A 19,356-nucleotide genomic window follows, 5' to 3' on the forward strand; every position below is an offset into this window, starting at 1 on the left:
TCTTATAAAAACTGGATAGTTACATCACATGAAGCATGTTATGCAGACATTCATGCATCATATCTATACTGTTCCTGGAACAGAATTACCATTTGTTCTATAAGGACAACTATTCCGCATCCATGCAGCACACAGAGCACAGAGCACAGGCACACTTTTTGTGCCAGGCATTTTCCCGTTTGTTAAGTGCATTAAGAGCAGAGGGATTCACAGAATCAGCAAGACTAATGAACAGAGCACAATGGATGGCCTGCTGTTTGGGGGGTATTGATTTTGGGTCCCTTCTCTTTAGATGAGAGATGTGGAGAGCAGGCCGTGACAGAGGTCATTAATTCCATCATGCAGCTGTCATCTGGTCCACACCCAATCAAAACTCAGCGGCTCGCTGTCACAGACCCTTTGCTCTTTATTTGTTTACTCTGGCTGCTTTTCCTCCCCACTTTTGCAATTCCTTGCCTCCATCCTCCTTCTATTTGTGAAGACAGCAAATGACCCACAACCTTCCCACTGCCCCATCAAAATACTGCAGAAACAATATTGAATAATCACAATAATAACATTCCGGTAAAGAAACACTGTGCCCTGATTAGATTTCAGTTTCTGCCATTGCGGCTCCCAAGAAAAAAAAACCCAAGTTAACAAAAAAACACGCAGAGAGACACAAAGAAATACAAAAGGATATACATAGACAGCCACACTGACTGCAGGAGGATAGTAAAACATACAGGTGACAAAACATTCACAATAGGAACTTTGTTTCAGTATCCTAGAGAACACAATATACATTGCTTCACTAAGTACTCAGCTACTTCATTTACAGAGTAAATTTGCAACTTATTCACCTCCATTTAGATAATCCATCAGCTATTAGAATTATTACAATGAAATGGAGAAACACACACGATATATTTGATTGTATCATGAATGCTGAATGAACACCCCCCCAACCCCAACTGCATGTGTACAGCAATGAGTGCCTCAGGGCTCCCTCCTCCATTTCAGCCCCTAAATGTTTCCCTCTACCTGGGGGAGTTTCCCCTTTAACAGGAATCCAGTAGGACTATTCTATAATAATGATGTTCCCCTTGTAATCTCCTTTATATCTAGAGATTTTTATTTAGAATTTGGAATTAGCAGGTGTGCCAACTGAAGAAATTTCATATTCTTGAACATATTATACATAAAGGAATGGACGATTTTTGCATTATATACCAGTGTTTGGGGACCCGAAAATGGTCCACATTTTTGCTCCTTGGGAGAGAGCAAAAATGGGGGTTGTCTGTGGGAGGGAGCAAAAACAAGGTCTCTGGGTCCCCAAGAATTGGATTGGGAAACATTGGTATATATATGGAACAAGGGTTTTTATTCAGAGGGACATGCAAAAACACACACACACACACACACACACACACACACACCTAAATCATGTCTGTGGCTGTGCGCCATCAGGCCTCTTTAGCTGCTTCCCTTAATGTAATTACGCCTCACAGTTGTCCACATTTCAAAAATTAATACTTTGATGAAATGTGTGTTGTGATGGCGTGCAGCGAGCATCAGGGGAGCACTGAGCAGGCGTATTTACAGCACGAGCGGTGCCAGCCGGGTGAGGGGGGAGTTAGCGGCCGGGCGGGCGGCCCGCTCCGGCGGGGAGCCCATGCCCCGTGTGCTTTGTTTAAACTTGATGTCTTCATAATGCATTACACAATTAGATTGATTTGACAATTTCCATTATGCTTGATAAAATATTTATTGTGGCCCAAGGATGATAACTCTTGTCTCACCCCCATCAGTTGTGCAGATGTGACATATCTAATATATAAGTAACATCAGTCAGCTGTGTGTCCCAGTTAGCCCATTAGGTTTTATTTGCAGAGTACAGTGTGAGGTCATCAATAACGGCCCGATGGCTGTCTGTCCCGGCCGGAGCTGACAGGCGCTCGTTCGGGCCGCTCACGGAGCCCACCGCTGCCCATCAATCACGCCACACAAATTTACTGAGTGAAATTGGCCTCATCTGTCTCAATGCTAGATGCAGATGGAGTTTGTTCTGGTGGAGGTGCGGCTCGTCAGCCCACACCGCACCCCTCCTCACCCCTATCACTGCATGCAGACACACACATGCATGCCAATGTGCATGAACACTCATGCAAACACATATTCGTCTGCATGCATGGCACAATGAGACTCAGTGCATGGCATGGGCACGCACACACTCCAGTGCCCTGCTAACAACACACATACACACGTGCACACTGCAAATCTCTGTTAATAACACACGCACGCACACACTGCAACGCCCCACTAATAACGAGCTCAACCAACAGCATGCATAAAACATGAGGAGCCGCAGTAATGAACTGCTGCTCGGTAATTGGATCTCTAAGTCTGTAAAATGAAGACAAAATATTTAAAAAGGGATCTGTCAGTTCTCACCGTGGGCCACACTAATCATGCTTTTGGGGACTTCAGGGTTACCAGAAACAGAGCCGGGAGGTTGAACACTGTAGATGACAGATTCTCTGTCTTTACTTATTCATTTATTATCATTTAAACATTTTAAAGATCCAATTTCAAAATCCAATTCTAATTGAACAATTAGAAACTCACAATAGAAAATAAAAAAGCTTAAAAACTCCCTAGTAAAATATATCATTGATTTTTCTAATTTTGATAATCTTTTTATAATAAATTACGTCAACTGAACATGAAATATCCAGCTTTACGTAATCGCATATTTCAAAAAGCAGCATTTTGCAAACATCTTGTAAATAACATAATTTGCCCCATTTTTCAGTCACTGTTTATCCAGGAGAGGGTCACGCGGAGCCTATAGCAGGAAACACAGAGTGTGACGCAGGGAATGCCTTAGATGGGATGGCATCACAGGACACAAAGCCATACACATTGTTTGTGTATGACTGGAGTACCTGCAGGAAACGCTCCCAAACACACAGAGAACCTGGGCTGTCAGTCCAGCCCGCAACTCACTGATAAGCCATCAAGAAATGTACATGGATATAGGTGATTATTCCCCCATTTTGTTGGGTGGATGGTCCCCAGACGAGAGTCTGAAGGGTGTTACTATGAAGTAAGTAGATAATGCAGGGCTTGCAGGTGATAGTGTGATAGGTATAGAGGGTGTAAAACGTAGTGTGAAGATTTTGGGGAATGGTTGATTGGCACTGGCAGTGGGGTATTTGGGAGGATAAATGATGCATGTGAAGTAATCAGCACAGGAAGTAGCAGACTGCTGTGGAAGCGAAGGAAGAGGCATTGATGGTCAGCCCTAGGGAGGGCAGAGGCAGAGGCCTGTCACACATACAGTTACTCTGTCTCATCAGCAACATGACTGCCACCGTCACATAATGAAGGTGTCCCACCTGTCAGCGGGGTCAGCGCTGGCCCTGCTCTCCAGGCTATGCCTGGCTGAAAGCGGCGACAAGATATTGAATCCCACGGATGACAAATGACTCAGATGCACAGGGCGTGAACCTAACACCCACAAACACATCCAGCATAAAAGACGATCTGTCCTTAGTCTGGACAAACATTTCAGCCACCAGCTCCACCCCCCACCCCCCACCCCAGCCCCTCAGAAACAGAAGCTGCTACACTCGCCTTAGCAGTTTACATGCTGGCTCTGGATCAAAACCGCTATGGACCGTGAGTAGCTGAACAAGAACAACAGGCCTTGAAGTTTATCCACTCATCCATATAAAACAGAAATCATGACAACTGCGGTATATAATGGCTCATTTCACATTTGAAGTCAATTTCCTGTCGCACAGTGTTCCTGAATGGGAGATGAGGAAAATCGTAAATAAATATAGTTTAGTATAATCAATAATGACAATATAAATAGCCACTTGGAAAAAGACAATATCCTCGGCCTGTAAGACCCTGCACTGCTAGATGTGATGAGACGTTATCACCAAATTGGCTTTACAGGTCATCAATATCTTACGATTCTGATGCTGTTACACATTAAAAAAACAAAATGTAAGACAATGGCGGCAAGAAAATCTTTAAAAAGCTATGAATGACATCCATCGAAATAATCCATTAGCCACTTTCGGGTACAAAGAAACTGCAGTGAAAGTTATCCAAGCAGACATCTCTTAGAGTCAGAGTTCCATAGGCCAAAGGGTTGAGTTAAGACTTTGTCTATAACGTACTGTGACTCTGAGCTGCATTTAGCCACAGAACAAAAACTCTTCTTTCTTGACATGTTACTTCTGAATAAAACACAGGGGCGGGCATCGACAGGATATTTAAAAACTAGGATCGAGCATCATCCTCCAGCTGACCTAAATGTTTAAACTGTAGCATTCAACAATCTTAAAGAATAAATTGTTTACCTACACTGAAAAGATTTCTATCTAACATTTAACACAACCAAAGGTTTTATTCGAGCCAGACCAGCTGTTACACCAATGCTTACCCAATGCTGTTAAAAACTCATTCAATTTAATTTGTCCAACAGTTTACAAGTCCCTGACAGACTGTTATAAAGTGTGTTCAGCTTCAGAGGAAAGTTTGAAAGGTTTTTTGTTTTGTAAGTGTTTGAGCCTAATTTTTCCTTTGCATCCAGAAAAAAGACATCTACCCAGCGTGGCAAAACTTCATAGATTTTAATACTATCAAAGCTCTACTAACATATTTAGAGGGTGAATAAATACTTTCAAAGAATGTTAATTGATGCATCACATGGTGTGTAGGGGGAAAGGATTGTCATATATGTTTTAATGAAACCCTTCTCTAATGCTATGACAAGCTTAATGGTATTAAAAATGAATAAAATTAGGGAATATCTGTGAATTCATACTAAGAGATTTGCTTTTTAGACATATATATTTAACAGACACTTCTGTTGCACTTGCCACATTTCATGGAGAAGAAATCATGCTTAAAAAGCCAACACACATTGATAGGAAATGTGCTATGAGTATTCCGTTATCAGGGCAGATACAAAGAGACATTCTGCAGTGCAAAGAGACCTTTTGAAAGCAGAGGTTTTTTTCATTAGACCTTGCATTTCAGCAGCACCCACAAGACTAACACAGGTAAAAGTAGAGTATGCCAAGAAACAAGAGATAAACACGGTAAAAAGGAAAATGAAAGATTACAGTTGTACACTATTTCCTACCTTTTGACTCATTTATATTCCTCGATATATAATACAGCTTCGCATTACATGAACATGCTCAAATATGCAACTGAAGTAAACTCCTCTTGGGCTGTAATCCCCACAAGACCTCAAACGCAGCCATCATGCTACCAGCTGAATACAAATAGGGATTTAGGTGACCATAATACAATCTAGAGTGAAGGCTGGCAGTGAGGGCAAAACGGAAGAGAAAATCACAGAGGACAGCAAGGGAATGAGAGAAATATGACAGTAACAATCAGTCCCAACATGCCCCTCCTTTTGCTAGATCCCCTGGACTGTTCCTACTAAGGCCTGAAGAGACGAAATCCACCTGTCTATAAGTGCATGCTCACAGTCCCACTCTGGGCTGATTAAATTCAACCGCTCTTCAAAGCAAAGCCACATGCCAGCTTTAATGAAGACATTTTGTTAGAAAAATCTATCAGTAATGACCTGGTTTAAGTTTAAATGCACACTGATCAGCCATTACATTAAAACCACCTGCCTATAATTGCGTAGGTCCCCCTTGTTCCACTAAAACAGCTCTGTCCTGTTGAGTCACAGACTCCACAAAACCAGTGAAAGTCTCCTGTAGTATCTGTAATATTAGCAGCAGATCCTTTAAGCCCTTTAAGTTGAGAGGTGAGGCCTTCATGGATTGAACTTGTTTGTCCAGCACATCCTACATATTTTTGACTAGATTGAGATCTGGGAATTTTGGAGGCCAAGTCAACACCTTAAACTATTTTTCATATTCCTCAAACGATTCTTGAACAAGTTTTGGAGTGCTGCCAGAAGGAGTGTAATTGGTCTGCAATCATGTTACATGTCAGAGTAACATCCAAATGAATGTCAGGACCCAAGGTTTCCCAGCAGAACATTGCCCAGAGTATCACACTGCCTCCAACAGCATGCCTTCTTCCCATATGGCATCCTGGTGCATGAGCCTTGGTTGCACATGACCCCATCACTGGTTCACTGGTTGGCCATCCTTGGACCACTTTTGGTAGCTACTGACCAGTGCATACTGGAAACACCCGACAAGATCTGCTGTTTTGGAGATCCTCTGACCCAGTCATCTACCTGTTACAATTTGGCTCATCAAAGCCACGCAGATCCTTACACTTGCCCATTTTTCCTGATCCCAACATATCACCTTAAAGAACTGACTGTTCACTTGCCGGGGGCGGCATGGTGGTGCAGTGGTTAGCACTGTTGCGTCACACCTCTGGTACCCAGGTTCAAGTCTCCGCCTGGGTCACATGTGTTTGGAGTTTGCATGTTCTCCCCATGTCGTCGGGTACTCCGGTTTCCCCCCACAGTCCAAAGACATGCTGAGGCTAATTGGACTTGCTAAATTGCCCGTAGATGTACGTGTGAGCGTGAATGCTGTGTGAGTGTGCCCTGTGATGGGCAGGCCCCCCATCCTGGGTTGTTCCCTACCTCGTGCCCATTGCTTCCGGGATAGGCTCTGGACCCTCCGCGACCCAGTAGGATAAGCGGTTTGGAAAATGGATGGATGGATGAACCATTGAGAGCGTGAGTTTGCATTCTGACAGATTCAGGAAAACTTAAAAGTATGAGGTAAAGATAAAGATGATTGTTAAGGTACACATATGTGTTCTTAGAGAATGCCTGTTTTACAAATCAGAAATGTTTGAATGCAGGGATCCAGGCAACAGGATAATTAATATAAATAAGTGTTGGTAGTTGTTTTGTACTGACAAATGACCAAAAGCTGCAGATCGATTCATTCTGGAATCAGTTGTGTGGCTATTGCAGCTAAGCAAATTTCAGAAGATATATATATATATAATCTGCAATGTAAATTGTACCTGAAATTGTTTTCTCACATTAAATAGTAAGAACTAGCGCCTCATTGTTCTCCTGGCCATTAACATGAAGGCACAATTTGCATTTCCTGATAGACTATTATAGTTTTAATATCATTTTCTTGTCTTATATCGGTCACAGAAAGGAGGCCTCCACAGGCCAACATTAAGCTTCCAAATCTGCCACACATATATATGTGGTATAAAACTGGTGGAAACATTAAGAAATCCATAAATAATCCACAGCAAGCACTCTATAGAAGTGAACACAGAGAATGGCCACCTGCTTTCTTTCATAGACAGTAGAATTTACTTGAAGTTTTCTCTGTTGCACTCAGCCACTCTGTCGGCTCAGTCATATGACTCCATCATGCAAATTAAGATTTCCATTGCTGCAAGTACTATAAAAACAGCACAGAAAGCTTTCAGCTTATAAATAATAGATACTTGTAAAATCCAAACAAAATGTGTTTGGTTATGTATAAAAAAAATCGCCATCAAAGGTGTCTGCTTGAAACTGCAGAAGGGTAACATTCCCAAAATTTTAAGTAAAAAAAATATATATACCGTTCATTTCCATTGTTATCACACTGAGAATACTTCATTGTTTCCTTACAAACTATTAAGGACATTAAAAGGGTTTATTTTCTTTAGCAACACTACACGTCAATTTATCAAAAGAACTGTTTCCACTTTCTAAAAACTGGCAGTGGTTTTCCATTATGTGCATATTTGGCACACCCAAAAAACATATTGCATAATTTCATCTGTGCCTTTAGTTAGCAAAATTAATAGAGACCCCAAATTGTTTTTTAAATTGATATATTGCTGAAAGAGGAGGGAAAATAACCCACTCTAAACCACTGACAATAATACAGCTATGTTCAGAGATGGAAATCAATACTAATTAAAAATGAACAAGTGTTCTGCTTCATAAGCTCAAGCAGTGCGTTGGTCATTTAATAAAATTTGATCTCTTATTAGTTTAAGATTTTAAATGAAGTGAAGGGCTTCTGGGCCTTTTGGGATAGAGCTTAATGATCCCACACTTCAGTACTGAATTGAACAACACAAGCCATAATCAAAAGGAAACAAAATTAAATATCAAACAGTTTAATGTTATGTGTTGGTCTTTAAAACAATCTATATTAAAAGCCAATTAATTAAACCTTCAAATGCAGATATACTAATCAGTTTGCGGCAGAGTGCAGGCTTGTTTTCTCACATTAAATAGTAAGAACTAGCGCCTCGTTGTTCTCCTGGCCATTAACATGAAGGCACAATTTGCATTTCCTGATAGACTATTATAGTTTTAATATCCTTTTTCTTGTCTTACATCAGTCACAGAAAGGAGGCCTCCACAGGCCAACATTAACCTTCCAAATCTGCCACAAAACAAATATTACAAGGGCTCACTAATTTGGAAATCAAAAAGCCACTTGTCCATTATATAATTGAAATGAAAGCAGAGTGCCTTAGTTCTGAAGAGGCCTGTAATTACCAGCTGTTAATTGCACACTTGTGGTGTCGCACTATTAATTAAAAAGAACGGCTCGTCTCTGTATGATAAGCTGCACTGGAGAATGGTGGTTTAATCAACAAAGCAGAAGAATTTGTTTTTTTGCCATCGCCAGTAGCAGCTTGAGAAATCTTCAAATATCCAAAAAAGATTAAAAACTGTCTATTTGGAGCAATTTTGTTTTTATATATATATATATTTTTTTTTTCCCTTTTTTTCAGGCAACGGTGAGTGGGGGGCATTTGATGTGGTTCTGCAGCAGTGTACCAGTGGACCACAGCTGGGAGTATGTCTGTAATCTGACAGGAACCAGAGGCCCAAACCTAAGCTCAGGAACCAGAACCTGGTGGAGGGCTGGACAGCAGGAGCCCATTCTGAGTGTTCTAGTGAGAGACATGAGTTCATGCCCCCAACAACTATCTGTCTATACTTATCATGAAGCTGGTATCGAAAACTTACTGCAATTTGGATGGAACCAGGAACCTGGTGAGATTCAGATTCTTTATTTCACAAGTGCCTCCAACGGAACTTAGCCTTTTGTTCTTAAGGAGAAACTTCATGGATGCAGTCTAACACAGGAAGAAAACTGCAGAACTTGTATACATCCAGGGAAAAGTTGTTGAGATAGTCGACTATTACTCACACTTAGGTTAAGGCTGTGCGATATAACCTCAAATCAATATCATAATTAATTGAACATTTTTATCTTAAATTATGATTAATGAAAGATGTTTTTATTTGTTTCTGCACTCACGTTTCATTGACAAGGATTGTACTCTAAATATTGAACCTTGAACTATGGAAGCTTAGATTTTTTTCTAATGAAACACAATCTTTTAAAATAATTCAAGGAAACGCATATAGAATAAGCATTTATAGTCATTTATTGTATATTTCAAACAACTTAAATCAAAGCACAAATCACTTGACATGAAAACGACTTGCATTTTAGTTTTAATGTAGAAGGCAGGTTCGCAAACTAAGTAGAAAATACTTATTTTGCATTTCGTGCAAACAAAATAAACCGATTATAGCAATAACGTCTGTCTGGGCGAAACTGACCACTTCAAGCGGATGATTATCATAAATGATTTTTTGTCTTTGTCTCAGGCAGATTACCATTTAGTTGACATTTGTATATTTATTACATGAATATAAGGTAAAACGGACAGCATCGCTATTTACAGAATTTGAATGACTTTAAAAATACAGTACAGCTGTTTCTAACGCTTTTCAAATTACAGTAGGGGAGAGTGGGGTAAGTTGAGGCAATTTTTACTTAAGTCCTCACAGGGAAATGAAATGAGACAAAAGTAAAATGGACACATGTGCCTTTATTTCAGGATTTCACCTGTCAAATGAAATGATCAGAATGTATCAATGACAAATCTGCCCGAAGAAAAATTCTCACTCCAAAAAAGTGCTCATTTGGCTCAACTTGCCGTATGTTAGATGTTAGTCGATCAAAGTCATTATGCATCTGTGGGTAAACTGACCCACTGAGTTTTTTTAAGTTTAAACATGAGTAACCTGTGCATAACTAAGTTTACAAGAGTTTTCACAGATGAGAACTTCTGAGAACACCCCACAGATTGTTCAATTCAGTTTGGAAATAATCAAAACAGTTACTATGTTATTATAACAGTCAATATTCCAATCGTCAAGGTTGCAGGCAAAAACAAACAGTTGCTTGCTGTTCCTCCTTCCTTCCTTGCTGTAGCTTCTTCAAAACATGACTCGGTGGAAAAGATGCTTCATCCATTTCCTTGAATGCAAAGGTGGGTTTCTCACTGCCAGATTTCCCCCAAATTCTTCTAAGAAATATTGCGCTGATGTCATTGCCCTCAAGGGTTTCAACCAAGTCAATGTAATTGTAGCTTCTGCATTTGGATGCAAATTTTACTTAAGTCACCAATTAAGAGATCTGAGATGTCTGGTTCACTTCTCTCTTCATTAGAGCTCTCGTCAGAAGTGTCATCAAATGAGATGGCGACATCACTGTCTTCAGAGCTGCTGAACACTGTGATTTTCATCTTTGTTTATTTCCTCTTAAGTTTTCTATGTTTGGTGGTACATTCTCTTTTGCCTCTCTGTTAATTTTTGTAATTAATTTGTCAACTGTGGTGTAGTTATTAATGTAGTCAAATACTGTACATTAATGCTGTTACCTGACCCTCACCTTTGTCAGATTGTCAAAGAACCCCCCGACCGTAGGTTTATTGAAAGTTGTAGCCCTTCCCAAAGATGTTGCTTCAGGCATTTTATGCCATAAAATTCTTGAATCAATCTTGACCTAAAAATGAGTTTTTATTTGTTCTTTTCTGTGTATTCTATGCTTCTGTTTAAACTAGACAAGATACATTAGTCTGTTTACATACTTGCATCATGTAATTTCCCGATTCTTTTTTATGTATCTGCTGTGTTGACTTGTCAATATTTTTGTCTTTTGCGACTGACCTGATGGGTTTTCCGTATTTTTCACATCAACAGCTGATCTCACCATCTCTTCATGGGGTGTTGGTCAACATATGAAACCAAACCAGTTGTGTACTACTACTGCAGAGCAATAACTGCACTTTGTTGACTTGTTGTGGGTTAAGTTTAACCAATGACTCAATTTACCCCACAACCCTGGGTTCATTTTACCATATCCACCATTTTGGAAAAATATGGTCTAGCTTAGCAGTTCAGGCTAATCTTTAGCAAAGTGTTTCACATGGTTTAATGCATTATCAGATAAACAACACATATTTGTTTTAACACCTAGAAAAATGTGCTTTGGAATAACATTATTATTCCTGACATGTAGTCAATTTACTTTGAAAAGCAAAAAACATTTTTTTGTTTAAAAAAACTACTTACCACCTCTCACATGTGCTTCTCTCCACTACAGCAAGCTTGAAATGATGAATGCTTCCTGAATTTACGATCATATGACCAAAAATACACACAGTTCCTTAGATATAAGGGGTGGGGCAACTTACCCACTGTCTCACCTTACCACACTCTCCCCTACTGCACAAATGACTCTCATTCTCTCATTGGCTTGTTTTTGACAATTTATCATAAACTAGAAAAGAGAAAAGAAAATAACTTAATTTTCCCTCATGTTTTCTGTGCATGCAGCATTAGCTGCAGGTAGCTAGCCAGAACCAATTGGGTTACCGCAAGGCAAAGTAGACAGGTAAAAAAAGAATTACCATAATTTATTTTTTTTCCATATGTTGTTAGTCAAAAGCTGGTGAGATCTGCTCATCCCAGCATGCCTTGTGAGAACTTGTGTATCTGTGTGATGTAAATAGCCCTTACATTGTTGTTATGGTTATTACTGCATTCCCGATCGTGGCATGTATGTCTACCCGTGTCTTGTGTGTACCCTGTCTGATCCTCACGTGTTCTCAGCTAGTATAACTCTCCCACCATGTGTGCACCTTACAGTTCAGCGTCTGACCACCTTGTGTTTCCGCTGTGTGTGTTTGAGGTTCGGTGCTCGGAAGTGCCTAGTATAGATCTGTTCGAAACTACTGTATAATAAAGCGCATGTTCTGTCCCAGCAAGATAATCACCTCCTCCTGCTCTCTTGATGCCTCGAACCACCCGGCCCTACATTATGTATATAAAGACGCAAAACGAACACTGTATGCAGAGTAATTGATTACTATATGCAAATTATTTTAAGAGTCCTTGTGCAGGAATGATTCTGTCCCAAGCATTTTGATCCATGTAAGAAGTTGATCACTATAACCATGATCACTAAAAGTGGTTTCCACTATACAGTGGTGGCCAAAAGTTTTGTGAATGACACAAGCATTTGTTTTAACAAAGTTTACTGCTTCACTTCAGTGTTTGTAGATCTTTTTGTCAGATGTTTCTATGGTATACTGAAGTATAATTTCAAGCATTTCATAACTCTCAAATTCTTTTATTGACAATTACATTACGTTTATGCAAATAGTCAACATTTGCAGTGTTAGCCCTTCTTTTTCTAGAGCTTTACAATTCGCCCTGCCATGCTGTCAATCAACTTCTGGGCCAAATCCTGACCAATTTCTTGCATAATCAATGTTTGGAGTTTGTCAGAATTTGTGGGTTTTTGTTTGTCCACCTGCCTCTTGAGGATTGACCACAAGTTCTCAACGGGATTAAGGTCTCAGGAGTTTCCTGGCCATGGGCTCAAAAGATCGATTTTTTTCCCCTCAAGCCACTTAGTTATCACCTTTGCCTTATGGCACAGTACTCCATCATGCTGGAGCATTGTTCATCACCAAACTGTCCTTGGATGGTTGGGAGAAGTTGCTCTCGGAGGATGTTTTGGTACCATTCTTTATTCATGTGTGGCTCTTAGAGAAAATTGTGAGTCCACTCCCTTGGCTGAGTAACAACCCCACACATGAATGGTCTCAGGATACTTTACTGTTGGCATGACACAGGACTGATGGTAGTGCTCACCTTTTCTTCTCTGGACAATCTTTTTTCCGGATGCCCCAAACAATCGGAAAGGGGATACATCAGAGTAAATGACTGTACCCTAGTCCTCAGCAGTCCAATCTCAATCAATATCAATCTGTCCCTGATGTTTTTTCTTAGAGAGAATTGACTTCTTTGCTGCCCTTCTTGACACCAGGCCATCTTCCAAAAGTCTTTGCTTCACTGTGTGTACAGATGCGCTTACACTTGCCTGATGCCATTCCTGAGCAAGCTCTGCACTGGTGGTGCCCTGATCCTGCAGCTGAATCAACTTTAGGAGAAGGTACTAGCACTTGATGGACTTTACTGGGTGCCTGGAACCCTTCTTCACAACAATTGAAACTCTTTCCTTGGAGTTCTAGATGATCCAATAGATGGTTGATTTAGATGCAATCTTACTAGCAGCAATATCCTTGCCCGTAAAGACCTTCTTGTGCAAAGCAGTGATGATTGCATGTGTTTCCTTTCAGGTAACCATGGTTAACAAAAGAAGAACAATGATTTCAAGCACCACCCTCCTTTTAAAGCATCCAGGCTGCTATTCTAACTCAATCAGCATGACACTGATCTCCAGCCTTGTCCTTGTGAACACTGTCACCTGTGTTAACGAGAGAATCACTAAAATGATGTCAGCAGGTCCTTTTGTGGCAGGGCTGAAATGCAGTGGAAATGGGTTTTTGGGATTAAATTCATTTTCATGGCAAATAGGGACGTTGCAATTAATCACTCTTCATAACATTCTGGAGTATATGCATATTACTATCAAAAACTGAGGCAGCAGACTTTGAAAATTAATCTTTGTGTCATTCTCAAAACTTTTGGCCACGGCTGTATTTAAAATATTGCTAGTGTTAAACCGATTGATGGCACTACTTGGTAGCTGAAATTCTTTTTCTGCATTGTTTACATTTGACGTCTTTTTGTTTAGTGTCATCTTCACTAAATGTGTCCAAACGATGGACACTGCATTTTTCTTTGGTACAAGTAGCTTGATTTGCTCAGTCGGCCAGCTGTGTGAATTCGCCTCCATGTTGCTTCCATGTCACAGACTGGAAGGAGCAGGGTCACGTGGTACTATGTTTTTAAGGGGACCAGTACATGAATACATACTGGGGAAAGTATTAAAACAGAGATTTTTTTCAGTATTAGCAGAATTTAAAAAGAAATTAAGTAACCCGCATATGCAAGATTACGTCAATTAGAAGTTCTGATTGTTGGTTTGGATTAATTTCCAATTAATTGCCCAGCCCTAAGTTAGGCGTTCATCACAATAACATTCTGGACTGAAAGATCCCACTAACAGCACTAACCACTTCACACCGCGCCACCCCAGTTCCTACAATATAAACTTCAGTCTTATAAAAATCTGTGAATGCAATCAAAGAACTAAACTTGCCAAAAGTCTTGTATTTAGTTTGATTTTTGATAGTAAGGGTTAGGGCTGGGTAAAGGTTAGGGATATCATAGTTAGGATTAGGATTAAGCCCACAGAAACAAATGGAGAGTCCCCACAATGACAGGAATGTGTGTTTGTGTGTGTGTGTGTGTGGGGGGGGCGGTTTGCAAATTGTTGCACAAAGTGCGGTAAAACCTGAAACTTCCTTACTTTTGGGGACACTTCTTCAGGTCCCCATTTGGATAACCTCAATTATATAAAAATCTGTGAATGCAACCAAAAGAGTAAAAGTGCCAAAAGTCTTGTATTTTGGTTGGTTGCTTATGGTTAAGGTTAGGGCTGGGTGGGGGTTTAGGGTGTCGTGACTGGGATTAGGGTTTTTCCCTTGGAAATGAATGGATGGTTCCCATTTAGATAGGAAAACCAACTTGTGTGTGTGTGTGTGTGTTTGTGTGTGAAAGTACATTTCCTAATGCTCTGTAAACATGACCTTCAACTCCAGACTATGCAAGGGCAAAGGGCGATGGCTAAATTCTAAGGTGCCCGTCAGATTAACTGCTTTTTTCACGTCAGGAGCCGCTAGCTGTTGCTGCTCACCTCTGGCTGCCTCAGTGTGTCCTCACAGGGACAAGCCCGCCTGTCATCCAGCCCGCAAAGATAACTCCCTGACCTTCTCCGCTCCCCAGCTGATAAAAATGTCTGCTGGGAAGTCCCTTACTCTGCACTTCCTCCTCCTAATGTTCAATCAGCACCTGTCACCGTGGCGACGTCCCAGCAGTGCAGGAGCACCTCCACGTTTATCTGAGGAAACACTTGCTTTGATGAGGATGGCTGCAGCAGAGTGAGGGATTAATAATGGCGAGGCCAGCTTCCTGAGTGGGGACGACACTAATTATGAGGAAGGCCCAGACGGCATAACAAGGCCTGACAAGCAGCTACATTCTCGCTCTCTTTGTCATACATTGTCTGCCCATTCCCAGTCATAGTGACATCCTGTTTACAAACATGTAGACTGGGGTCAGCGGGGTCCGCAGTAACTCACACCCTCGTCTGTAGGTTATGTCCTCTCTTTCAGAAGCTGTGACCTTTCACCCTTTCTAATGGCAACAGGGAGAGTCTGGCACAAAGCTACACTTACTGGCTTCAACCCGTAATCAGTTTGATGTGTCCTGGTGAAACAGGAATCCGTAGCAGTGTGACCTTGAATATAACTGAATAAGATTAGGGAATATAACAAGTGAAGCGCATAGTGAAAAAAATCCTTTAAGAAAATGAGGGACTTTTGCAGTATCTATTAAATTACTGCAATTTATTCACTTCACAGAAGTGGACTTGAAGCTAAATATTCTCACAGATTAGTTTATATATTTGAATTTAGTAGGCTGTATGCAAAACATTGTTATTCTTAAATGCTAATTGTTAGATGTTGATAAAGCTATGAGTGCAGGGAACAGAGACACAGTGAAGTAATGTTAGATGCAGTGATGGAGAGCCTTTATATTTATCCAAAAATAAAGACAAAATGCAGAAAAATGTTTCTCGATTTTGACTCATAGTTTTCCTTCAACATCAATCTGCATTATACCCTGTTAACACACCTGGTGCCGGGAAGTAGAGGTTTTACTCTTCTTAAGTACATCACTACATTTGCTCCTATATGGGGTGAGAGCGGCGTGCAGGGAGGCGTCAGTGGGGCCTCATCGCAAGTCAGGACATCAGTGAGATACAGCTGGCAGTAGAGCAATGAACACATGTGACTGGAGAGCTGCATGTTACAGAAGGCATTTTTGTGATGGGGGAAGCAGAAGAAGAGTGATAGTGGGCAGTGCCAACCCTGAACATCCACCACCCTGACACTGCAGTCAGGAACACACGCACCCCCATGGGCACCTACATTAATTTAACACCTCTGCAGCCATCAGTAGCCAAATGTAACAAAGCTTAGCTATTAAACATATATTATTCTCTGTGAAAAAACTTTTGCAAAATACTTGCGAAGGGCCAAGATACAGCCCTTAAACATTGTAAGGTCACTCAAATTTAATATATGCAGAAGTGAGATTTATTTTTGATTATTCAGTGCTTTACATTACCAAATCACTGAGTGACACTGTACATTTGCTTTGAAAATCTTTCTGCTGCCGGCTGGCCCCACCCACTGCTTTGGCCCCACCCCGTGGTTTAGCTTCACCATTGCTGCAGATCGAACTATCCCCCCAACCCCCTCAGCTCTCCAGTAGATTATTGGCTAGCCTACAGGAGTTTGTTCTCACCCACTGTTTACCTAAGGGTGGCAAAGTGCCAATTGTTGATACATTACATAGTTGTTAGGATTAAATCTTTCACAGTTTGTAAGTCACTGTGGTGATGGTATCTGGTAAGTGTGAAGATCTTTTTCTGAAGCAGGCTGTACAAACAGACACACAATGGAGCCTTAATAGTGTGGCTCTTTAGTGTCCACGCTGTCTGACAGCTCCATTTACTCGACACTGAAGCGTCTAGCTTCATCAGCCCAGTCCGCTCTGGCTTTCATAGACACGTCACTCATTGTTACTGTACAAGACAAGTTTCAGTAAATCGTGTTTTCTTTGGGAAAGAGGCTCTAAGCCAATTAAAATACACTTAGCAAAGTCCCTGACTCCTGTTTTCTAAGATAATACATGGGCAGGCCTCAGTCAACACAATCACATCTAGCTACTTTGCATCATTGTCTTGAAACACAACTCCGTCAAAAAGACATAACACATATCTACAGTGCTACCATTAAGAAAACTCCCTAAGAAATGTTTTATTTCCTTAAAAATACCATTATGTTTAAATCAATGGACATCTAAAAATACTTCATAAATATGGATCCATCTATTGTGTTTTTCTTTTTGAATGAAGCCGTACTGAAATAGATGATGAGTGAATGAATAACATGATATTCACATAGCATAGTTCTGCTTTCTCATGCCCAATGGTCCAATTCCAAAAAAACTAACATAACAAAAATACAGAAACAGAGGAAAGAAATATTAGACAACAGAAGACGCAAAGATCCAAGTAGACAGAAATAATTATAAACATACATGGACACACAGAAAAAGAGAAGGACCTCCTTACCGACATCCCAACAGGAGCACATAAACATTTGAATATTACAGCAAGGACTGGGACTGAAAGAGTAGCAGGAGTTCAGTGAGTGGGCTCTGTGTTTAGAGTGTTTAAATGAGTGAGAAACTTTATATGGTCCAGATGGCTGTTACTTAATGGAGATGGTCCTGGCAAGGTGGCTTTGATGTGCTGCTGTCTATTATACACATTATCAGGAGACAAATCTCTGACTAATCACTTCCAACACCAGAGCCCATCCAGGCCTGACACCAGCACCACCATGCACACTACAACTGCCAAATAGACCCAAATACAGACCTCAATGTACTCACACACACATGCACAAGTAAGACTTCAAACACACCCAGACCAAAATATGCTTGCTTACTCTTTTTAGATAATTTTACAAAATTAACACAATTGACACAAAAACACAATGAATTTATATTTGTGGCATCTCTGGTACAATAGCTCATTTGCGATGACCCAATACACATGTTTATGCAAGTTCTATCTGGAGATGATATAGTTTAGTGTACATACAAAATTGAAAACCCTCCAGAAGAAACAAGCTGCTAGAAATGGATTTATGTTATAAGTCAGACTCATAGATAATTCTAAAATTCATTAATTACAGCTAACTAAATATATCCCTGGAAGATTGAGGTGGGAAATTCTGTTGTCTCTCTCCTCCCAGCATAATCATTTATGGATGACATAGAGGGAGTGTGAGGCTAAAATAACTTTGTTAAAAATAGGATCCCGCGGAGGAGTTTGCTCGTCCATCAGACGGTCCCATGGATGGGCCTGTCCCAAGCAGTTATAGGGAAACAATCAGTCCTGAGTCTCACTGAGGCTTTATGTCTCCAACATGAGGGAATGTAGAGGGGCTCAAGCCTGTTTTGTCTGGTCCTTCTGGGAAATAAGGTGAGCCCACTTCTGGGTGTGGGCAGTATATTCAGAAAAACATGGAGTGCAGGATGGAAGGGCTTTTATGGGACAATGCAATGGCCTATGGAAGAAGTGACCCATTGATGAGGTAGCACCGAAGAGGGGCAGGTGTTTTTAGTAAATAATGGAGGCCGGGTGCCCCTCTCATCATCATGAGGCTCTTTGAGTGTTCTTCTGTTCCTCCTTTCCTAAATCTGGTAGCATCTTTTCCTTAAAAATCATCTCACACAGACCCCTGAAAGAGTAGTGAAGTCAACATGCAGGCCAAAAGGACAATTTAGTACAACCTCCAAGGAACAAATACGATATGAAATGCAATCCTAAATAACACTGCAAAGCCTGTTTACACATCATCTATAAATAGACAGATATGATAGGGAGGCTTCCTGCTCCATAAACTCAGGGATCAAAGTTTTCACAACCATAAATTAACCCTGGAGTCATTTTTCTGACTCTGAATGGAGGAAAAACGGAATCTGTTTGAAATACTTTCCTATCCAAGTTTTCTAAGTAAAAAATAATCCACATAACTGATCAAAGTCAAGACTTATTAGACACTTCATGCCACTTACGTTAGACTCTGTCATGTCAACATTTTTACATGACTGAACCAAAATAAAGAGAAATGTTGCTTTTAGCCAGAATGCAGTTCAGAAGACATACAAGCCCCCTAGTGGATCTTGCATCCCAAAGCACTCTTCCTACAAATTCTGCAAGTTCAGCTTTTAATGCAAGGAATATTTACTGTGTTTGTGGAAGTTTGTTCGATCATGTGCATACGTGTGTTTGTGAGATTTCATAACTTAGCAGAGCTGAAATAAGTCTTTAACTATTGGAAAGCAATTCTTCAGCATCCCCTTTTTTTATATGAATGTACAGCAGGATGGGGCCTGGGGGAGGCACTGCCTTTATATATGAGGCACTGCAAAAATAAAAAGAACAGATC

General features: G+C 40.6%; 1 protein-coding gene and 1 long non-coding RNA gene across 12 annotated transcripts in view; one reads left to right on the forward strand and one right to left on the reverse strand.

Annotated features, from left to right (window-relative positions):
- The window catches only part of mecom (MDS1 and EVI1 complex locus), a 140,412-nt gene that overhangs the window by 103,264 nt on the left and 17,792 nt on the right, over positions 1-19,356 (reverse strand). The gene's annotated exons all lie outside the window — the stretch shown is intronic.
- Positions 8,594-10,786, forward strand: LOC125712401 (uncharacterized). The gene is made up of 4 exons (XR_007383294.1): positions 8,594-8,727; positions 8,807-8,986; positions 10,221-10,278; positions 10,458-10,786. It is a non-coding gene; the product is annotated as an uncharacterized LOC125712401 (long non-coding RNA).

This window comes from Brienomyrus brachyistius, chromosome 17 (genome assembly GCF_023856365.1).
Source record: "Brienomyrus brachyistius isolate T26 chromosome 17, BBRACH_0.4, whole genome shotgun sequence".
Taxonomy (NCBI): Eukaryota; Metazoa; Chordata; class Actinopteri; order Osteoglossiformes; family Mormyridae; genus Brienomyrus; species Brienomyrus brachyistius.